Genomic DNA, 24,702 nt, shown 5'->3' with positions numbered 1-24,702 from the left:
CAGGTGGCTGATGAGAAGACATTTGCAATCTCAAATTTTGAAAATAAAAGCCAAAGGGACATAAACATTTTCTGAAAACTTGCTATTTCCAAATTTTCTGGATGGTTATAATAACAGCTAAAATTTATCTAGTGGTTAATGTGAGTCAGGAAGCATTCTAAAAGCTTTAGTTATTAACTAATTTAATCTGCACAATCACAGGTAAGTACAATTATTATTTTCACGTTTTTAGACAAGAAGCACAAAATAGTTATTTGCTGAAGGTCACATAAGGGATTCAAATCAGGTAGTTGGATTTGGAGACCATGATCTAGATATTGATTCTTGGAGAATCCTCCAGCCAACAATGCTTCGCTTACCTGACCAGCTGTGCCATCTTATACTCACTGTCACAGTCGGATGTAAGCAAGACAATAGTGTAGTGTCTCTCACCTTATGGTCACTTGTTTTGAGATGAATGTTAGAATACCATGAACCCATAAAAATAAGGTCTCATTTTCTGCATCCAATAATAATGGACTAAATAATGTGACACGCACATACCAAAAAAAAAAAAAAAGGTGGGGTGGGGATGAAATATACATACATCTTTTTAAAGTAACAAAAAGCTACCAGGGTAGCGAAGAATTACCAAGTTAATACCTTGGAAAGAGGGGAAATCCAAAGAGGTGAGACCTGGGGGCAACTGCTGATCTGCCAGAGATGGTCAAGAGGCCCCATGTGTGTCTGGCCCTTCCAGGGCCCTACACAGGAGACACTTGGTAATCTGCCCCCAACAAGAGCTGTGGAATGGGGCCCCAAATGGCTGCATTCCAGAAGAGTGAACTGGAAGTAAATCAGCCTTCCCATGGACTTGGCTTCAAATCACCTGGTTAGTTCAAAAATCTCAAACTCTCAACTTGGAGTAAAGTGATCCTGGTTTGCTAGTGCCCTCAGGCACCTGGAAAAAGCAAACAAAAATCCCCCGTGGAAAAAGACATCCAAGACCTCTAATTATTTCTGTAATGTTTCAAATACCATTTCCTGTACACAAATATATGAACAAACACCACGAGTAAGAACCATCATAAATAGTCAAAGACTCAAAGGGACTACAGATAATACAACTGAGAGATTATAAAACACCAATATTTATTGTTTTAGGCAATAAAAGCCAAGCTTGAAAAATTTAGCAGGGAACCTAAATCCATAAAAAGCAACACAGCAGATTTGAAAAGAACCCAAACTGAAAAAAACAATAAACCCATGGGTTTAGTGTATTTCAATTAAATGCAAATCACTCCAAGAGAAAACTGGTTAAACAGAAGATAGGTCAAAGAAACTATCCAGAATGAAAAATAGAAAAGGATAAAAATTACAGCAGAAAGGATTAAGTGACAAAAAGGATAGAATGAGAAGGTCTAACATATCTGTATAACTGGAATCTCGGAATGAAGAAAAAAATGGAGGCAAAGCAATGTGTGAAAAGAATTGCTAGAAATTCTCGAGAACAGTTAAAAGATGTCAAGCCACAGACTCAAGAAGCCTGGAGAATACAAAATCAGTGATCTCTATTACCCTAGAATGTCTTCCAAAACTGGCATGACCTGTTTGGAAAGTATAGCCATAGCTAACTAAACAAACACCTAGTGTGGTCCTACAGGGGGCCAGACACGGGGAATACAAAGACGTAACACCTCCGGTGTGTGAGGAGCTCAAAGCCAAGCGCTTAGAAGAGATACGCTAATTCATCATAACCTAAGACTCCCTCTACCTACCTGCTACCAAAAAAAAAAAAAAAAAAAAAAAAAAAAAAAAAAAAAAAAGAAAAAAGAAAAGAAAAAGGCAGGAAGAAAATGCCAGAGAGAGGTATTTAAAAGGAAAGTGGGTTAAACTTAAAAGCAGTAAAACCGAAAGGGACTCGCAGGAATAACAGTAAGGACGCTCCAATGTCATCCGATGGTTGGGCCTAGAAGCTCTTTCCGCTCCTTCCACCGCGCTAACTAAGCACACCTCACACTCTAAACCCAAAGTCCTTGGCATGAGAACTCAAAAAATACTTTATTTGTATTTCCCCCAACACTACCTAATAAAGGATTTTAAAAAATAAATCTAAACTTATCATTTTTAAAATGATAAATTCTTACTTAAGCCAGCAGAGAGAAGCTGGCTCTTGGAAGACCAGGCACAGGAAGGAGAGCTCTACCAGGACTACTGAGCAAAGAGCAGCCACGGGCGAGCGGAGGACTCCAGAGCAGGTAGCCAGGAAACGAGTGTACATAACACGTGGAATCCTCACGTTATACGAAAACCAATCTGGTTAAAAGCCCAAGGATCTCCTTTTATTAAGCTGAGACTGCTAAATGAACCCTCTCATGCAAGGAGGTGACATACAGGGAAACAGCTTCTGCGGCTGCCCTTCCCGCAAGCTTCTGTAACACAGCACATCCCCTTACAGGGACTCCAGTGGGAGAGGAACTGGCTGAAAGGTGAGCATTAACACATAAAACCCTGCACACATCAATGTGCTCATGAAATAAAACGAACCCTTTCTGAAGCACAGCACTACTGAAATTTCAGGACAGGCTGGCTGCCCATGACTGGGGAGTGCTCCTGTGATTCTGTGTTTGGAATATGACCTTCAGACTAAAACACAGAGACGTGATTCAATACATAACTCTGAATGTCTCTGTCTTAGGAATAAAGTGGCTTACAATATTTTATGCATGCTGGGACTGACTCTCGAAGCTTGGTTTCTCTGGGTCTCATGGGTCTTGTGAGCTGTATAGGCTTCAAAGAGATCAGAAAAAAAAATACAATAACTAAATAAAAATATAGGCATCAAACAAATTTCAAAATCACTCAAAATTTCCTCTATCTTTAGGATTCCGTTATTATTCAAACCTACATCCAGGCTTATTCATATCTGAACCAATGTGTCTAAACTAATCTGTTCAAATGATACCAGCAAAAAATAATTCCAAGTTGCCAATGTAAATCACATATCTGATAAGGCTCTAGTATCTAAAATATAAAAAGAACTCTTACGACTCAACAATAAAAAGACAACGACCCAATTAAAAAAATAAGCAAAGGACTTGAATACGCACTTCTCCGAAGAAGATATACAAATGGCCAGCAGGCACATGAAAAGATGCTCAACACTATTAGGGAAATTCAAATCAAAATCACAATGAGATACCACCTCAACACCGGCTTGGATGGCTATAATCAAAAAATGGAAAATTATAAGTGTTGGCCAGGATATGAAATTGGAACCCATACACAGTGCTGGTGGGAAAGTAAAATAATGCAACCACTCTGGAGGCCAGTTTAGCAGTTCCTCGAAAGACTAACATAGAGTTACTATGTGACTCAGCAATGCCACTCCAGGTATGTACCCCGAAGAACTGAAAACAGAGATAGATGTCTGTATGCCAGTGTTCATTGCAGCACCATTCATAATACCTAAAAGGTGGAAGCAATCCAAGTGTCCATCAACAGATGAATGGAAAAATAAAATGTGGTCTATACATACTATGGAATATTATTTGACCATAAAAAGGAATGAAATTGTGATGTGTTGCATGGATGGACCTTGAAAACATTAAGCTAAGTGAAATATGCCAGACACAAAAGGACAAATACTGTATAATTATACTTACATGAAATATCCAGACTAGGCAAATTCAGAAGACAAAAAGTAAATGAAAGGTACTGGGGCCTGCAGGGGAAGAGGGAAGGGTACTTACTGCTTAACTAGTACCTAGTTTCTGTTTGGGGTGATGACAAAGTTTTGGAAACAAATCGTGGTGATGGTTTCACAACACTGTAAATAATCTTTGCTGGTGAAATGCATACTTAAAAATGGTTAAAACGGTAACTGTTATGTACTTTTTTATTTTACCATGATTAAAAAAGAGAGAGATGGTAATGGACAGATATTCTGAAAGATAGTTTGGCAATTTCTTACAAAGTTAAAATAGTCTTATTTTATGATCCAGCAGCTATGCTCTTAAGTATTTAACCAAAAGAACTGAAATTTATGCAAACAGAAAAACTTACAAACTAATGTTTACAGCAGCTTTGTTCATAACTGCCAAAAATTATAAGCAACAGAAATGTCCTTCAATAGGTAAATGGATAAACAAACTGTGGTACAATGAAATATTATTCAATGATAAAAAAATATACGAGCTATCAAGCCACATAAAGACAGAGAGGAAATGTAAATGTATACTGCTGAGTGAAAGAAGCTAGTCTGAAAAGGCTACGTAACTATATGATTCCAACTATACAGCATTCTGGAAAAGGCGAACTACAGAGACAGTAAAAAGGTAAGTGGGTGCCAAGGGTCCAAGGGGAGAGGAAGGGATGAATAGGTGGAGCACAGAGAAGTTCTGGGGCAGTGAAGCTAGTCTGTATGATACCACAACGGTGGATACATGACATTATATACTTATTAAAATCCACAGAATGTATAACAAAGAATAAACACAAATATGAACTGTGGAGTTTAGTCAGCTGACATTGAAGGTGTGGCTGATGGCCAGTGGGCATGCTGTAGGTGGTGTGTAGGTGGCTCCAGACATTACATGGCTTGTGGGGCAGTTGCCTGAAGAAGTTATGGGTTTAGAAGGGTCAGTACCTCCTGCTGTGATCTCTCTTTGGAGAGAAAGCAGCAGTATCTTCGGACCAGGGGTCAGTGGCCAGACAGCTTGGATGGAGAGAGTGCTTGTCTCATCTTGATAGAGCCCTGGCCCTCAGATAACAAGCTAAGGCAGGCTTTCATGGGAAGAGGGTGGTGCTAACTGCGGGATTCCTCCCTACACCTCCCAAACGGCTAGAAGTTTGCCACAGGGATTTCAGCAGGGGAAGCTATGGGGTTTATGCCTTCATGCCCTAATCATGACCAGCTTAAGTTGTCAGACTCAGAATTTCTTGTGGCAGACTTGGCTCCAGTACAGGATGCAACCGTTTCCCCCCCAGCCTTTGCAGCAAACATGCCATACTAATGTGAGATGTTTACAGGGAAACATGTGTTAAAACTGAACTATACTGATCCTTTATCAACTTACTAAGAATTGAAAAAAGGTAAACGAATACACATACATGAACATTCAGAGCAGCACTATTCAAAATAACCCAAAGGTGGAAACAACTGAAATGTCGATGAAGTGATAATGGATAAACAAACTGTGGTATATACATACAAGGGAATATTACTTAGCCATAAAAAGGAATAAAGTACTAATACATGCTGCAACATAGATGAACCTCAAAAACATGTGAAAGAAGCCAGGCACAAAAGGTCACATACTGTATGTTTCCATTTATACAAAATAATCAAAATAGGTGAATCCATAGACAGAAAGCATGTTGGCAGTTGGCTGGTGGTATGAGATTTCTTTAGGGGTGATGAAAATGTTTTGGAACTAGACAGAGGTTGTGGGTGCACAACGTTGTAAATGTACTAAATGCCAATGCACTGTTAAACTGTTCACATCAAAATGGTTAATTTTGATCAATGGGTACAAACGAAATTCAGTTGTAAGATAAAATAAGTTCTGGAGATTTAATGTACAGCATGGTTATTATAGTTGATAATATATTAAAAATGGTTAATTTTATATTATGCGAATTTCGCACCAATAAAAAAAAAGCAAAACTCAAAAGAGGTATCTTAGTCTAAGAGAACCCATGACACCCAAGAGTGAGTAATATTGTCCCCTGGTCCCCCCTTTACTCATCTCCCTTAAGTCTGACTCACTCCCATGACTCTCAGTCTCCAGCTCGGCAAACACATGAAGTACTGAAGAACAGGCAGCTGCTGTATGGGTTTCGAACACTAAATTCACGATTGTTTCTTTTCACACTGACCTACTTGTCCCTTAAGATCTGAGCTCAAACACTACAAGCTAACCTTTCATGAAATACCTTTGTGATACCTTCTGCAATGGTCATTTAAGGGGACAGGACAACAGATGTCTTGACCCTAAGACTGTCTCCTTTCTGCTCACCTGCTCAGGACCACTTAGATCACTGGCTCTCACTATCACTTTTCTAGAAATCAACTGATATTTTCTAGCACCTTCCTTTCTCTGTGGCCAAATTATTATAATGTATTATCACTGATCTGTTTCCCTCACTGCACTGCCGAACACTCTGAGGACAAGTCCTGGGACACACCTCTGAACTCTGAAAAACCATCCCTGTGCCTCACCTTGTCCTGACCTCATCTGGCTTATCGTCTACTCCCATGTACTAGACCCCCCTATATTTCATCCTCTACCTATATCCGCACCCCACAGCCCCTGGCTTCTCTTCCAAAAGGTTCCTGACCACCACGCGACCCTTGGCTAAAGACAAGTCTCCCCTGTGCCAAAATGAAATACCATTAACTCTATCTTTTGTCTACCTTTGTTCCCTACTTCAAAAAAACTATTCAGTCTGCTCACATATTCAATGCACTGCAGAAAATTAAGGGGTGTTGACACCACAATCCTTCCCTCAGAGAGGACTGGGGAAGGAGGGCAGGAAGATGCTCAGAAGGGTTTAATAAAAAGCGAAGATTAAATGCACACAATTACAAAATGCCATGAAAAAAACACCCAGTTAAGGAAATGTTAGGTTTCATGGAAGAAGGAGCATTTGCGAAAGGCCAAGAAAGACAGAGATCTCAACAGATGAAGACTGGGAAAAGAGGGCATGGACACATGCATGGACATGGGGGCACAGAAGGTGCAACAGTGGACAGGTGGAAGGAAACTGGGAGATGGGACTGGAAAGGCAGGGCACGGTCCTACAGCCTGAATCACAAGGCACGGCATCTATATCTGAGCACACAAGTGAGAGGGATATGACGAGAGCTGTATTTTAGAAGATGTTCTGGCAGCAGTCAGGAAGAGACTGGGCCAGGCACTGGGGAAGAAGAGTTATTATCAAGAGGCTCTGACAGCGGCTCAGGCAGGTCTCTCACCTGGCCGGCTGGAGCTATCTCCAGTCTCTACACCACAACGGCCTTGTCTCCTAGCCTCTGGCTCCTCAACACCCTCTCCCTCAAGTCCCTCACTTAAATCGCTAACTATAAAGGAAATTAATTTAATAGTCTGTCCTCCAAAAGTGATTAAAAGCAAGTCTTATGGTCTGATATAACCTGTGGTACATATTCTTTACAACAAATGCGTGAGCCCCTCTTGTGTGCCATGTACTGCTCTAGGCAACAGCGATGCAAAGGTGGAAAAGGCAGTTTCTATCCATGGTGTCTACACTGCAGTGGAAGAAACAGAAACAGACAAAAATGTCAGGTGGGTAGGGAAGGAAACAGCTTTGCAGTATGTATTCTCGCAAGGTGCGCCATTCATTCATTCATTCATTCATTCAGTAGTGACATTGGTTAATGAAATCCAATAAGTTTCAGCTGTACACTTTAACAGGCATATATATATTTACGCTGTGTTGTTCACCTCCCATAGTTAGATTTTTTCTGTCACCACAAGGTGTGCCTTTTACATCACAAGGGAGAAACAGGTTTTAGAGCTACACAGAGCTGAGTTCCAGCCCTGGTTCTATTACTTCATGGCTGAGTGATAGATTACTTAACCCCTCTTGCAAATTACTTAATCTCTCTTGTATCTATTTCTTTATCCCTATTTTACAGATAAAGTACTGACCTTACACAGGTCTGTTCTTGAGAATTAAATAATGAATATAAATACTGTGTACTGTGCCTGGCACTTGTCAGAGGATCTATAAATGTTAGGCTATTAGATCAGTGGTTTTACATACATAGAAATTATTTTGCTCCTATATTAAAAAAAAAAGACTAGATAATTTAGCATAAGCTGTCCAAAATACTTTGGGAGATAAATCGCCTGCAAAAAGAAACCTAGGAATAGTTTATAAAATAGTATTAAGAACCACCTTCAAAAAAATCAAAACAACAACAACAAAAAAGAACCAACTTCATCGACACATAAAAAGATAGTTCTATTATTCAGCGCTAAAAAGAAATGAGCTATCAAGCCATGAAAAGACATGGAAAAAACTTAAATGCATATCACTAAGTGAAAGAAGCCAACCTGAAAATGCTATACTATGTGATTCCAACTACCTGACATTCTGGAAAAGGCAAACTATAGAGACTGTGAAAAAGACCAGTGGTTGCCAAGATTTGGGGGTGGGAGGGGTAAAGAGGGGAGCACAGAATTTTTAGAGCAATAAAACTACTCTGTATATTATAATGGTAGATGTATGTCATTATAAATTTCTCCAAAACCACAGAATGTGTACATCATAAGGAGTAAACTGCAATGTAGACTATGGGCTCGGTGATAACGTGTCAATGTAGGTTCATCAGCTGTAATAAATGTACCACTCCGCTGGGAGATATGGATATTGGGGACGGCTGTGTGTGGGTGGGGGTGGAGGGCATACGGGGAAATCTGTGCACCTTTCAATTTTGCTATGAATCTAAAACTGCTCTAAAAAATAAAGTACAAAAAATATTTAAAAAATTTTTAAAGTACGGAATTATATGGACTAAATTGTAAACAGTAGTTATCTCTGGAAAGTAAGATTATACACCCCTATATTGTTTGAATTTTATAATGAGAGCACACTAATTTTATAATAAAAGGATACACTTCAATAAAAAAAGTTCTGTAAGTTGTTTAAACTAGAACACTATGCTAATATTCTTAAATTTTTTTCTTTAACATATATAACGATTTCCACGTATAACTATTTCAACAAAAGGAACTATTTTTTATGACCATTTTAACTCTAGAACAAGGTTGCTGTTAAGAGTAGTGGGATTTTTTCAAATTTTTAATTTAGCAGAGTCGAATCTTATTCTTATAAGAAAATAAAATACTATTTGGTATATATTTTAATAAAACAGTAATAAGCTGAATTGGGTCAACAAGAGAATATAGTGGCTTAGAGAACCTGTCTTTTATTCATTTCTAGATGGAAAAAGATGAAACTTTCCATTTTTCTGTTCCCAAATGATTTATAACTTAGAATGAACTAAAGCAGAGAAAAAACACTAGTCTGCTCTTTTCTTAGGAACTTGTATCACCTATTAAAGTTGCTAATGAAATCACAGATATGGCTTGTACATGGTCAATGCTGTGACTTCATTAGCAGAGACACCTCTTGAGCTCTATTCCGTATCACTAGGTTCCTGGAAGAGAATCCCTAATGAATCGTTCACTGAAAAAGCTTCTTCAGCAGATACGGATGGACCAGTATCAAGTACTAAGAATACTGGCAAAAAAAGAGAAGCAGAGATAATGCTTGGTCTGTTGAGAATGAGAAAAAGATTCCATCAATATATAATATCAACTACTATAATTAGAAGTCAATTCCAATTCTCTCTAGTAACATTTTCAAAGTTCAAATCTTAAATATAGGCATATGAAAGACCAAAAGTACCAACAAAAAAAATCTTATTCATGGAAAAAGATTTCTACTGGTCTTAAAACCTAATATTTTAATTTTGAAAATAAATCGCTTATTTTAAGTCTAGAAAACAGTAGACTAAGCTGCCATCCTTGGAAAGCTGAGCAATGTAAGTTCAACAAAACCAGCAAGTAAGAAATTCCTATAGCTCATTAATTCAGCAAGGGACCATGAACAGCGAACCAAAGGGAAAAAAGAAACTGAAGCTTTCTTGGCATATTCCTTTGAGTGCTAGCAGCAAAATTATACTTCATTTATTAATTTACACGAACTATTTGCTGAGCACTAACTACATGCCAAATACTATTCTGGGCTATGGGACTATGACGGCAGACGGAAGAAAGTCCCTGCTCTCACACGGATGACATGATGTTCTAACAGCGAGGTCCCAAAACCGCAGTTCCTGGGCTCCACTCAACTCTTTTTCTACAATCCAAATCTAAACTCTTCCTCTTCGAAGGGGTCACGAACGTATTCTGCAAGGGTTATCGTCCAGTTGATTCAATTAAACATAGAATTGCTCTGTGTACAGGTTAAGGGCACAGAATCTGGGGTCAGGATGCTCTATTTCAAATCCTGGCTCTGCTACTTTTTAGATGAGAGACCTTGGGCAAATCATTCAATCGGTTACACAATTTCCTCATCTGAAAATGGAGATGATAAGATTTTTATAAGAACTGAGTTAATATTTTTTAGGTGTTCAGAACAATGCCTGGAACTTTGAATTTATTATTTATATAAAATATTTACATTACTTATTATGTAGTATTAATTTATTCAAGTTTTCATAAATTAAATATCAAAGTGAACTGATGCCAAAATTTTCTCAAAGCCCATTTTACTTAAACCAGTTGCTAAATTTTACAGATCTTTCTCAAGTAGATTAGAGTTTTGGCCATGGGAAAACCAGAACAAGAAGAAGCAGGGATGATCAATTCATTATTTGGTCCTAACCCTCCCATCTCCTTCCCACCTCTCCTCACAATCACAACAAGTCTCAATCATATATCACGCCTCTCTTCACAAGATCTTGTTCTACTTATGAAAACCAACTGCCCGGGTTCAGATTCTAGGCCCATCACCAAGCTATCCCCACTCACCCTCAGGCTACACTCTCTTCTGACCATCCCTTCCCTATGATCACGAGTCCCCCCAAGAACCTGCACTTTGCTATGAAATATGCCACATACTTTCGAGCCTTGGTTCTTGAAGGACCTTCCCTTGAACTGGCCCTTCTTGGCTCGTCCAATTGGCTCTCTCTAATCTATCCTTCCAGGTGCTGCTCACATGTCCCCTTCTGTACAGCCTTCTCCAACTTAATCAGGAGTAAAGCCTCCTGCCTAGTTCTCTCCCAGAACTCTGGCTATACCACCATTGCAGCCTGAGAGATCCTACGTAGATTTTATGTTAATTTTCCATGTCTGACTCTCCCATAGACACTGAACAACAAGGAAAGAGAAGATGTTTTATTTATTTTTGCATTTCTTGTGCTTAGCATGGTATACACTTAGCAATCTTGGCTGAACTGAAATAGAACTTTTCTTTTTCTGCTATTTCCTCTGATGTCTCATTCCCATAGGCTTCATTTGGCCTATGTCTCTTATCTTTAGGGGTAGCCAACTTTCAGCACTTTACTGGCCAACATACCAAAACTTTAAAGTTTTTTTTAAAAAGAGACATTTAATGAATGATGCAGGCTGCAAAGTCCTTCACTGCAACTCAGATCTCTCCTGTTCCGTATGTTAGACCTTAAATCCCTTTCCACAAAGCCTTCTTCAACTAATAGATGAAGATTCTACTGCCTTTATGTTTAAACTCACGTATCCACTAGGAAAAAAACAAAACAATTGCACTAAATTCAACGCAACATGTTTTTTGCTTACATCTGTTCACTAATGTATAGGTACCTGTGAACTGTTCAGGTTCATTTACACTATATTTTGAGTTTATAGGCGTCGTTTGGATGGGATCTTGAGGGCACGTTCGCCGCACCTCTGCTGTTGAGTAGGAATTACTGAACACAAACGAGTCTGTCCCACTGTCCTCAAGCTCTCCAGGAGAAATGTCCAGCTTTCCTCGTAGTGGTTTGTTCGGCTCCGCCTCTAGTGCTCTATCCGGCCTCATCTGCTATGGTCCTCCTCAAAGTGCAAGAAGAGCCATCACCCCAACATACCCTAAGACTTTCATTAACTTATGGCTTAGAATACTTTCCCGGGCTAAATTAAAATTAACTCAGTTCTTTGGCTGATATTTTCTCTGAACTTTTTTCCCCATCCTTCAACTATTTTACTCTTAGGAATGCTTTACAAGTTTTCTACAAATCCAAACTTAACATTACTTTAATACCTCCTATGAGAAAGGGACATAAAGATTAACACGGCCTGGTGGCCACCTAATAATAGACAATCTTATGGTGAAATAGACACGTTCTACAGTAACTGTAATATAAGGATCAAGACAGGGAGGAAGAGAGGGCATTCCAAAGCAGAGGCTCGGTCACAAACCCGTGCACTCACTCTGAACGTACTCCCAGGCAGTGTGCCAGCTGCCGGGGCTATAAAATAAAACACAACCTTGACCACAAGGACCTCAGAGCCTAGTGCAGTGGTGTTCGAAAACGTTTTGCAGGTTTTTCCCAGCAAAATTCTTATGCAGATACCCAAAAGGTAAGGGAGAAATGACGAGAGCTGCTGTGGCTGGAGTTGGGAAGACAGAGGACTCTCTCTTCCTGCCCCCTAGCCAGGCCACCAGGGCCCCGGGCGCCCCTGCAAACTTGAGACAGCTCAGCTCCTAGGGAATAAGAATGGCCCTCACCTTTCCGTGCTGTTTTGATAGGACACTTAGAACACTGCCACCTCCCCAGTGCGGGGAATGCTACAGAAGTACTGGTTAAATAAGACATGAGGCTGTACAATGATGTAGAAGTCACTGTCTAATGCAAGGAAATGGCAGAGACAAATGGAGAAGGACTGGAACTGCCAGGTACGAACGGGAAAAGCGGAGTCCAAATCAGTAAAATGAAAACTAGACAAAGAATTGTAAAGGTCTGACCAGTTTCTTGAAAATCCCAGGAGGAAGAAAGCTCATTTTAACTACTTTATAATTTCCCCCTGCAATTCTTATTTCCTTAGTTGCCTTATCTGTTTGTCACAGCGGTTTCCCCCCAAATTTCCTGCGTTCTTCAAGCTTCCAACTCCCCGCCTGGCTCCTGACCCTCAGCTGCACACAGAAAAGCACTCCTCATTTACCTTCCTGCCCTATGTCCATCTGCTCCCATGCGCACACCTCTGCTTTCTTCTGGGGATTCTGACCATCCAAAGCCAGCCCTGGTTCACCTCGGGCTCCGAGCTATCCAGGGAGGTCCTCGGTCTGACACTTGTGGGCATCTACATCACAGCCCGTGCTGGCTCCTTCCTACCTGGATTTACACAGGTTTAAGGTTCTCCTCTATGCAAAATACATCTTCTCTTAACTCCGGATTCTCCCTGCACCTATTTTTGTACTTTCCTTTAATGGCTAAACTTTAGGAAGGTTTGACTCCAAACTCACTGTCTCCACTTCTTCACCTCGCTTTCTCATCAACATACAACGACGCAGCTTCAGTTATCCCCTCCCCTCCCAACTGACACTGCTCAGGACTCTTGGCTTCGGCTCCGACTTGAAACTTTCTTTCCCCACACCATGCTCTCTAGGTTTTCCTCCTAACCTGTCTGCATCCTGTTCTTGAAACGCTGCCCTGCTCCCTTGGTGTTCCCATTCCTTAGTCGTGTCCTGACCCTGTGAGCATTGTCAGTGTTAGAACAATAACATAAGGGGAGGGAGGTGTCTAAAGCTACGAAACCTTCTAGGGGCTGAGCTCAGTAAAGTCCGTGTTATTGGCGGGAGATGCCCGTCACTCAGGCAGGATAAAATGAAGGAACCACTTCTGTATATACTCACACTCCTGGTTCACTCCAGAGCGCAATCTCATCCACTTCGGGGCTGCACATGTACGCTGACCTCGATCTAAGTCTTAGTCTGCAGCCCAGGTCCTTCTCCTCGGTGTCACATCTGTGCTTCAAACACTTCATGCCTTCCTTACAAGCATCTCAAACTTAAGTCTAACACTTTATCTCCGCCCCAATCTTCTCTTTCTCCACTGTTTTCTACTTCAATGAATAGCACCACTATTGCCCAGTTTCCAAGCCCAAAGTCCTGATTTTCCTTCCTCCTTCTCCCTCACACGTCTCCCTCCTTAAGTTCTCATCCCATCGCCACCATCAATACCTTCCCCCAGTCGAAACATATGGCCCACTATGTGCCAAATACTGCTGCAGACATTAAATATACAGCAGTGAACAAACTAAGCTTAACCCTCGAGGGAGGAGACAGGCAAAGAGAATTTCAAACAGGAATCAAAGTTATGAATAAAAGAGGTGATGTGATGGGCGCTACGTTAGACAGGGAGGGCCAGAGAAAACCTTTTAGAGAAGTAATCATTCATTCATTCATTCATTCATTCATTTATTTATTTATTGGGGAAAAAAATTTTTTTTTAATGTCTACAGCACCCGGTCTTCTTAGGTGATCTCCCATCCAAGTACTAACCAGGCCCAACCTTGCTTAGCTTTGGAGATCAGAAGAGATCGGGCTGTTCAGGGTAGCATGGCCTTAGACAAGAAGTAAACATTTAAACTGAGCCTGAATGACAAACAGAAACAAGTCTCACACAGATTTGGGAGGCAGAGTGCTCCAAGCAGACAAAGGAGCCAAGTATAGAGGTCCTAAGGTAGAAAAGAGCCTGAGGTGCCGAGAAGCAGGGAGGGTCAAGGAGGCTGTAACTTAGGGAGCAAGGAGGAGGCCAGAGGGAGGCAGGGCCAGATAGGCTCTCACTGGCCACCAGAAAAGCAACGAAAAGAGACTGACTGGAGGGAGACAACTGACTGACATAATCCAATTAGGATTTTTAAAGACCATTTTAGCTGATAAGTAGAAAATGGTTTGGGAAGAGGGCAAAAATAGAGAATTGGAAAACCAGTCAGGAGGCTAATAATACAGCAGTCCAGATAAGAGGAGATAGTGCTTGAGATGGGAGGGAACAAATTCAAGATATATTTTGGATATAAAGTAAACAGAACTTACTAGGAGATTAAACACTGAGAGTGAGGGGAAAAAAGAATCTAAGACAATTCCTAGGTTGTTTTTTGGTATAATTTACATATAGTAAAACCATGCAGAGTATATGATTCAATCAGATTTGATGAATGCCTATCGAGAGTCAGAACATTTCCATCGTTCTAGAATGTTCTTTCCTGTCCCTTCCCAGTCAATTCCCTTCCTTCCAAGAGGCAACCACTGATTTGATTTGTAGTACCAGAATGTGGCCAAAGGACAGCAAGCACAAGTAGCAGGACAGGTGGTGAGAGAGGCAGGCATGGGTCGGGGTATTCAGGGCCTTGTGACAAACAGGAAGGAGTCTGGATTGTCTTCTAAGTGCTTTGAGAAACCGTTAAAAGATTTTTTAAGTGCTGGAGAGACAGGTGACTCTTGGCTACTCTGGGCAAAGCGGAATAAAGACAGATGGGAGCAGAAATCGGTAGACCATGGTAAGAGACAAGCACAGTGTTGCAGGCAGGAGGTGATGGTGGCTCAGAGAGACAAATTCTAATCAGATTATGGAAACAGCCCTAAAGGGGACTTGGTGATGGATTAGATGTGGAGTGCTGAGAAAAAAGGAGGAATCTGACTTGAGAAACTGGATGGATGGTAAAGCCATTTATGGAGAAGGGGAAAAATAGAAGACGAAGTTTTTGAAGAATATATGCTCAGTTTTGGACTTGTGAGGCTCAAGTTACTGGTGAGACATCCAAGTAGCAGCGTCCAGCGGGAGTGGAGGAGCTAGGAAAGGTCTGGCTGAAGATGTCAATGTGGAATCATCAGCTTACAGACAATCATGAAAGCCCGAGAGCACTTGAGGAGAGTACAGAGAATGCCAATGGTCAGGAAGGGGAGGAACGAGCCACAGCGGTGGGCAGAGACAGCTAAGGGACAGGCGGGTGGTAAAGAAGCAAATGGTCCTTTAAGAAACCTCCAGCGACCTTTCAAGTCACGTCTTGGTACAGCACCTTGTACTCGTTCCGATCAGAGCTCTTTTGATGCCTCTGTTTAATTGCCATTCTCTACTGGTCAGATATTTGAGGACGTAAAAGCAATAGGGTTGGCAGGAACCAGCCCTGATCTAGTCCAGCATCATGGCACACGGCGCAATGGGGAATGCTGTTTAGAGGACAATGACCATTCAGTGAGCACCACCTACAGTTGGTATGCTCCACCATATGCTTTTCCTCTTTTAGTTCCTTTTCCCAGCAGCCCTGAGGAAGGTGTATCTCCATTTTACAGGTGAGGAAACTATGGCTCAGGCAAAATGCCCAAGGCCACTGCTTATAAGTGATGGAGCCAGACTGAGGCCACACATCTTCCTTCACATGCTCCACTGTCTTCATAAAGTACCCATTACATGGGGCTTTTACAGTAGAGTGCTCTCTCACATTACTGCCAAAGAGATACAAAATCTGCCCCCAGGTAATTGGCCCACCAGAGCAGTAAGTCAGGGAAAGGTCCAGGAAAGCAGTCTGCTCCTCCTGAATCCCTACCGTTGTCGGGCACACAACGTAATTCTTCATGCCTAGGGCACGGCTAAATGCAGAAGGTTTTGAAACCTTCCCTGAAACCCAGGTCGGGAAGTGGGAACTGAGGCCTACCAGGGCCTTAACTCTTGAATTCTAGAACTCAATTTTAGCCACAAATCAGAAAGTTCTCCCACATTACCTAAAGGACCTTATTTTAACTTCACTACGAATGCTAAATGTGGCTAAGAGCTTCTCCATTTCATCTACTCTGGACTAAGACATAATCAGGATGAGATTCTGTCTCAGCAGGGTCTAAGAAACCAACACTGAGTACCTTTGTGAAAAGTAACAGGGGCGCAATTTTCTTTGTCTATACTCTGCTTTTGAGATTGATGTGCTGTCTTTTCCCTGACTTCTTAAGTCTGGAACTACACAGGCTTTTTCCTAAGTGAGTACATTAGCACCCAGAGGCTTCCTTTTTATACTCAAGAGCAATTGTTAACTATCGATCCTCTGGTGAGAGCATGGGCTCTGGTGGAAAGAACACCAGCCTGGCAAAGAACAGGGTCCTAACCTTGGCTCTGTCAGTGTAAAACTGCATAACTTTGGGCAAGTCATCGCCTTCTCAGCATCTAATAGCTGTAAAGCCAAAGGACTAGACTAGACAATATCTAGATTTCTTTCAGCTTTCCATGTAATTCTATAATCAGAGAGCACAGAAAGGGTGGATGAAGGCATGTAGGACGCTGGCCAGCTGGCTGAGGAAGGCCAGGAGGATGAACCCTCTGGGCTATGGGTAAGAAGCCTGTCTGATCTGTAGTGTTTCCTCTCCTGCCAGAGGGCCCACTCTCAGCTGTCATTGCTTCCCTTAACAGCCCCCGACCCAAGTTCCACTCAGTCACTTGGGATCTTTCGTTTGAAACAATACCTAGCAAAGTGCCCTGCATATAGATGTCACTAACATTTGCTGGCTTCATTTGAAACTTTAACAAAGTATGATGATTATAACACCCCCGATCCAACTCCCCAACAAACAGACATACACACAACTAAAGGATGTTTCTAATAATGCCTAGCACTCACCAACGTTTAAACACATCTCTATATTTTTTATTGGAACCATTCTTAAAAAGCAGACAACATTCCTCTTTCCTACCAGTTAAAAGGTATCACTAATGATCCCTCTTAAGCTCTTCTGAGCCAGGTCTACATTCACAAAGCATAAAGATATGAACAGAGGGAAGATTTCAATCAACCCACCTCTATTCTTTGGATTAACTTCTCAAGATGTTCAGGGCTAAAGCAAATTATTTACTTTAATGCCATTTTCATCTATCCCATAGATCAAGTTTGACTGCCCTGCTGGCAGAAAAGGCTTCAGAAGAGGCAACATCTTCATGACTACTCAGCATCCCCCGAGTCACTATCATACTGTCTTTTTATTCTCTTCATAGCTATTATCACCACCTGACATTCGTATTTACTCACTGTTTACAGTCTGTCTCCAGAGCAGGCTCCTTCTTTATCTTGCCCACCACTGCATCTCCCATGCTTAGAATGGCGCCTATAAATACTTGTTAATGAAAATTAGAACACAACACACAGAGGACCTTAATCCACGTTTGGGAATGTGCTGTTCAAACATGGAACCATCTTCCAATTAGGCTGACCGTCGAGCGTTCCAACGAACTTCCACCCTTTCCTACAGAACAGCTTATGTGTACATCCTGCACTATGGATGTTTTCCCTGTAGCTAATGTTTTCTCTTCCCCACAACGAAACATCAGATAATGAGCCACAGATATACCAATAAGTCACTTTATAGTTCATCTTCCTGCTGGGTCATGCGTATTACCTGGAAAGCGAACACAACTCAAATGCAGAAAATCCTGATTGTGTTTGTCACAAGAATCTTTCCACCTATACGGCACATACCACAGGTATTATGAGGATTTTTAACAGCCTAATGATGAAAACAACTATCCGGTCTAAATGCAATGTGACCAAATTATGCACTATGAAAGCCTCGATTTCATTAAACAATTGATACTTGAACAACACAGGTTTGAACTATGCAGGTCCACTTACACAAAGATTTTTTTCAATAAATAGTGTAAACATTTTCTCTTCCTTATGATTTTCTTAACATTTTCTTTTTTCTAGCTTGTTACTGTAAGAATACAGTATGTAATACCCATAACGTATAATAAAATACATGTTAATGTTATTGTTTTGGTATCAACTGTTTATATAAACATCATAAACATCAACTGTTTGTTATTGGTAAGACTTCTGGTCAACAGTAGGCTATTAGTACAATTTTTTGGGGAATCAAAAGTTATACGTGGATTTTCAAACGTGCCAGGGGTGGGATATCAGCACCCCTAATCCCTGTGTTGTTCAAGGGCTAACTGTATTATATTTCAAAAGTACAACTCTGATGTACAGTTTTGTCCCAATATAAACAGGACTTATTGTTTTGCTTTATTTTGTTACTTTTCTCTCCAGAAAAAGAAAATGAAGGCAACAGAGTCAGAAACCTCAGACAGATCTAATAAGCACTAAGGGGCCTTGAACGCAAGCCCCTATGAGGACAAACACCTGAGGCATACTGGGAAAAGGACTTTTATAAATACATCTTTTGAGTCTCATCTGGTCAAACTAAGAGCAGTCATCAGATATTATTCCTATGCACTATAAACCAGAAATAGACAAGAGGCAGCCCCTTACATATTATATCACTCTTTGAGCTGATAAAAAAAATTTTTTTCAGCTCAAGATAGAATGGCATGACTGGGTATGACAGAGAAACTTTTCAGATTAAATCTCAGGTGCACTGGCAAAACTGGCCAGGTATGGGGAAAGTGAAAGTTTAGAAAACTCCCGGGGATCACTAAACCACGTGGTACAGTCACAAAACCATGCTTTCCAGTGTTCTGCCCAAGTCCAGATTTCAAGTTCATTATAACTTTAAAAAAGGGAGCACAGCATGAAATATGCATTCCAAGACCAATCTACCACCAGCTGATTTGTGCCTTGAGCAGGCATTGAACTATCATAGACCTAGTAAAGGCTTTGCAATCAAGGGAAGGACAGTTACATCGAAACCCTGACCCCTTACTACCTCTACGACCTCTCACAGAAAGGAGCGATATCTGACCTCTCAGCTCTGCTGGATAGATTTTGTAAGACAACTTAAACACCTTAGACAGAACTTAGCATACTGGATCTAAAATACAAACGAGCAAACAAACAAAACAGAAAAGTTAGCATCCTTTCCCATCTATACGAAGAGAAGGCTGAATTCACCAGAAGCCCAACTCTAATTTCCTGGTCTAAAAAGAAATGATTTCAAGTACATTCCATTCCATACCACTAAAAGGATATAAAACCTAAAACCTAAAAGATGTCTCCTCACATCTCACTACTCTGTCAATCTTCTGTCACATACATACACACAAATTACCTTTGTAGAATAAGAATTTTATAACTTCTCGTAACACAAAACTAAATGTACATGTGGTAACTGCTTACAATTTAAGTAACTAGGGTTTTTAAAATCCCACACCAAACACAAGGTCATGATTTAAATGCTAAGGCAGAATAAACTGCTTATTTTGGGAAACTCCAAATAATCAATTTGCACAGCTGTATAAAATTATCTATTTTTGTGATAGGCCTGATGTTAACATACAAAAAAAATTCTACCCATCCGTCTCCAAAGTCAACATTACAAGCACACCTTCCAATGCTGACACCCTTTTTGAAACTGTGTTTGTACAGACTAAATAAAGACCTAAAAAAGACTTTTACACTGTATCAGGCACATGTCCTTCAAGCATCACAGTGCTAGAAATTTAAAACAAACAAGACCGACTTCTGAGACCAGACTAGAAGGACTAACCAGTCAGAAGCGTGGCCTACGGCCCTCACACACCATAAAATCAGTAAAACTAATTGGGGTTCCTCAGCATCTGAGAGGAAGCATCCTGCTACCATTAAGGAATAAATTGGGGATGCGAATAATTAGTGCACCCTGAGGTGACAGTTAATTCCACTAGCATGCCATTTCACAGATATTATGGAATTCCATTTTATCCCTATTCTGAGAATACTGGAAGTTTCAAAAGTTAGCCAAACGCCAAAAGTCCCTTGAAAGAACTTTAAATAAAGCCCTCCAGTCTCCTGCAGAGAAAAGATCTTGGAACTCCCTGGAGCCAACAATACACACAAGACCCCACATGCTTTGTCCACAGCTCCAAGTAGTCAAATGTTCTCTGAAATCTTTTTCCTGATAACTTCTTGCACAAAAACAAAAATACAAGGCACATTCAGTATAAGCTAGAACAGACTTTCTGAGAAGCACAGAACAGCATCTTAGATTTGAGAAAAACTGTACCCTAACCAAGTTTTGCGCTCTACTGGAGGAGAGGCTGGAAGCTAGAAAGTGAGACAGGTTTTTAAAAGCCAGGTAAGGCACAGCCTTGCAGTTCTCTGGAAGGTCGCCTCTGATTAAAACAAAAGCACAAAATAGGAGACACACAACACAAAACTACCTCGAACCCTGTAATGTCTGACCTGCAAGGGAGTCCTCATTTAACTCGTTTAACAGATGAGGAAATTGGAGCCTTGGGCGGGTGGGTAGGTAACAGACAGGGATAGTTTATTTGGCGGCAAAGCTGGAAGTGGATTCCTGGTCTCCCAGATCGGGCTTCAGTGCAGTTTCCCACTCTATCAAGCTGCCACCCCATGTAAGATGTTTTATAAAACTCTTCACTGAAGCTGTTAACATAAGGGTCCAATTATCATCCAAAGATCTGCCTGTTAGATAATAGCTCGAAAATTCCATCCATTTTACTGCAGTTACCAGAGTCATCTAATCTTTGGGAGGAAAAAAAATAGCAAAGAGGAAAGGGGCGGGGTGGGTGGGGGGGATCCTAATTTTGATCTGTCCCCTAAAGGCAAACTAAACGGTTTCACACACTGACAGGCAGACAGTGCTAGTATCCACAACCACAAAAACAGACAGACAATAATCCCCACCCACAGGCCCAGGAAGGCGCAGCTCCTCGGCACCGCCTCCCCAACTCACTAAATTCCACTCCCATCCCGGCGCACAGGAGACATTCCACCTCCCGCCGCTGCCGGAGCGGGCTGGGCCGGATCAGCCACTTCACTTCAACACCCCCCCGCCCCCCAAAAAGGGACGGGAAGCTGAGAGCCACGAGTCCCCAAACGAGCGCTCGCTCGCACACGGGGACCACCGGATCAAACACCCCGCCCTGCTCACCGCGGCGGGGGAGGGGGAGAAAGCCCCACGCAGGAAGTGTGTCCTGCGCTCCGCTCCCCGCCCCCCTCCCGCGCTGGGACCTTGCGCCCCGCCAGCCGCTACCTGCCCTCTGCCCCCAACAGGCGAGACGCAGCCGCGTCCACATGGCTTCAGGTGTTCACATGGCAATAAACCGGCCCCTGTCCCTCCGCGGCCGAGGCGCGCTCCGACTCCCGGGCGCCCCGGCGCCGCTCCTGTCCACCCGGCCCTCCGCCCGCCGGCCTCGCCCCCGGCCCGCAGCGAAGAGGGGAGCGCAGCCGGAGCCCTAAGGTGGCCGGCGGCGCTGACTCCGCCGACACCCGGGCGCCGACCGCTCGCACCCGCCTACTTGGCACCCGAGGCCGGGACGAGCAGGTACCTTCCCCCGGCACCCTAAGGCAAGGACCGGTGCCCAAGCCCTGAGGGACTCCCAGGCCGGACTGAGACCCCTCAGCGCCCTGACGCCAAACCCGGCCCCTTCCCCTCAGCAACCCTAGGCCAGGCCAGGCCGCTCCGCTCTGCGCTCCGGGTCGGGCCGGGCCATTCCCCAAGCACCCCGAGCTCCAGCCTCGGAGTCCGGGGGACTCAGCATTCCCAGGTCGAGCCGGGCAAAGACCTCTGCCCCCAGCCCCCGAGGCCGGACATCCCGGCCTGGCCCCAGCCTCTCGACCCTGACCCCTGCCCCTCCCCCTCCGGCCCGGGCGGCAGTTACCTGAGGGAGCCCCCCGCCCGGTCCCTCGGCCTCGGCCGGGGGCGGGAGGGGAGGGAGCGGCGGGAGCGGCGGCAGGCGGCGCTGCGCGGTGTGGGGGTGGGGGAGCCTCCGCCGCCTCCAGCTCGGGCGCCGGGGACGGCGGCGGGGCGGGCCGGGGCCGCGGCCCCTCAAGGCTCGCTCCGGCCCGCGCGCTCGCTCCCAGGTCGGGCGCGCCTCAGGGCGGGCTCCCCCGGCGGAGGCCGCGGCCGCCTCGCAGGGGCCGAAAGCGGCTCGGCTCGGGGTTTTTTCTCTCCATTCTCCCAACACACAGGAAATAACAGAGCGTCAGGTGACGGTGCACGGCCAATGGGGAGGCGCCGGGCCGCGGCGCGCGGGCGGGCGCGCGGCGGGGGCGGGGCGGCAGGGGGCGGGGCCGGCGGGCGCGCGCGTGCCCACCCGCGTGCGGCGGCGCCGAGGCCTGCGCGCGCCGGGTCGGGGCCGCTGAGACCCCCGCCCAGGGGCCGAGGTCGCGCGGAGTTCCTCTCGGCAGCTGCGGGGCGCAGCGCGCGCGTCTTGCCGCTTGCCCAGTGCCATCTTGGCCCGCAGCTCCGCGCCGTCCGCCTTGGGAGTGGCCGCAAGCCAACTTTCTGGGGAGTTGGTGGCCTGGAATCTCTCTCTGGGATTTCTGGAGTTCCCTGAAGCCTCCAACGCCAGAGTCGCGCCTCTGGCAGCTTGGGGAACCCGCCGGTCAGGGCCCGACCTCTTCCCGGGAACCTGCCCTGTGCTTACTAGGGCGGAGCATGGGGGCGGCTTTTGCCCGCCAAACGCCCTCAAGGGCCCGCAGGCCTGGTTCCTTTGCCGCCTCCGACCCTTGGCCCCGTGTGTCCTTGGATGAATGACTCGGGCCCTCTCGGGGCCTCAGTTTCCTTCACTTCTATTAAGCGAGGAGTGGGGAGGCCCACCAACCTCACATTTAAAGTAGATGCTCACCAAATGCCAGTTGCCTTCGCCTGCGGCGGCGTTAAAACCTACAATGCCTGGTTGGCTGGATCCAGAGTCCAGAATTAATTTGGAGATTGGTGGAGGATTTGTGGTGCCAAGGCCTTAGGCTGTTCCCAGACTTCCTTTGCAAATCTCATGTATGTTTTATGGAGCAAAGGACTGGCTTGACGTTTTTTTCTTAAAAGAAAATCTCAGTTGTAGAACAACCACTGAGATGTTTGTGCCATGTGACCCACTGCTACCAAAAGTGAGGCTAGCTAGGATAGGATACGTTTGGAGTGTTTGTGCTGCTGCTTGTGACTCACCCAGAGACCTGGCCAGATAGATTCTCTCCTCACTCTGGGCCTCCGTTTCCTGTTGGTACAATGGGAATGGGGAGAATTTGGACTAGTTGTCCCTAATGTCGGCTAAAATTGCTGATTATCTAAAGTAGCCCTCCAGCCCCCGCCCCGTCTGCCCTAGATGTTGGAGGAATTCTTTTCCTGAAGCAACCCAACTTGAAAATAAATCGGAGCTGGAAGAGTGTTTTGGGCAGCAGGTGGAGGCTGATAGGAACCAGGTGTGGCCTGGGGCCCAGATTTCAGTATATCTGAAATACACAGCTCCTCTCAGGGCCTGGTTCTACCCTTTCACCTCTCACCTCACCTAGCCAGACACATTAACACTTTGCCTTGCCTCAGGCCACCCAAGGAGGGTCCATACCTGCCCCCGGCATAGGGATCTGAGACAGGGCCAGAGTTGATTCTGGTACCTCAGGAGGACGTGAGTGAGGAAGGTAATGGTTTCTCTTGGCTTCTGTCCAATCTCTGAAAGTGGGGGCCGGCTCCAATGTGGGTCAGGGCTATTCTTAGAGATTTGGTTCCCAACACCTCCTGCATGCCAGGCCGGGTGCCGGGCTCTTCCGGGGCAGAGCTGAACACGCTGCTGGCCCTGCCCTTTGGCTGTTCCCATTGTTCTGTGAGTTTCATTTTCAAATTCTTTGGCACCGAGACTTTTAAAAGAGCAGTGCTGGCTTCTGCTTGGACCAGGGCTGCAGTGGGAAAGGTTGGGGAGGACTCTCAGCACAGACCCATGTTTTCTGGACAAACATGGAAGCAAGGAGAACTTCCTGAATTCTGGGTGTTGGGGGCACTCTCGATTTCTTGAGAACTCGTGAAGCAGAGGGAAGCCCGTGTCCTTATGGTCTCCTGCCCCATCACTCCTCCCTTCCTTTCTGCTTGTCCTCAGCTCACTCAGGTTTCAGACTGGGGGACTGGACCGTGAAATGGATGGGGAAGAATGCAGTCGCATAACTGGAGTCCGGGCTCTCGTTTGCTCCTGGCTTCCTGTCCTGGGAGTGACCCTGCAAGCCCCCTCCCCACCTCTTTGGTTCCTGCTGGGACAGAGCCATTCTCTACCTGGAAAACTTCCCAGTCTTGTGGCCAGGCCAGCCTTGGCTTCTTCACCCCTGGTGGCCTATTACTTTCTCTTTTGGTACCATTTAGAAAAAGAACAGATGTGGGTGGTAAGGCCAACAGACAGACTTGGGGTACTCTTGGGCTGTGTGGCCTCGGACAATTCACTTCACCTCTCTGAACCTTGGTTTCCTCAGCTATAAAACGGGGATAATATGACCTCACTCAGAACATAGGTATTATGGGACTCTAAAG

At 44.2% G+C, this 24,702-nt stretch overlaps 1 protein-coding gene and 1 pseudogene across 1 annotated transcript in view; both read right to left on the bottom strand.

The window, feature by feature from the left end:
- The window catches only part of TCF20 (transcription factor 20), an 86,706-nt gene extending 64,325 nt beyond the window's left edge, over positions 1-22,381 (bottom strand). The window contains 1 exon segment of the mRNA XM_039863285.1: positions 22,073-22,381. The gene's annotated coding sequence lies outside the window, so the exon portion shown is untranslated.
- LOC120603024 (uncharacterized) lies at positions 13,983-14,100 on the bottom strand (annotated as a pseudogene).
- Positions 22,382-24,702: the final 2,321 nt, after the last annotated feature.

This window comes from Pteropus medius, unplaced genomic scaffold (genome assembly GCF_902729225.1).
Source record: "Pteropus medius unplaced genomic scaffold, Ma_sr-lr_union100, whole genome shotgun sequence".
NCBI lineage: Eukaryota > Metazoa > Chordata > Mammalia > Chiroptera > Pteropodidae > Pteropus > Pteropus medius.
This window is presented reverse-complemented; position numbering and strand designations above follow the sequence as displayed.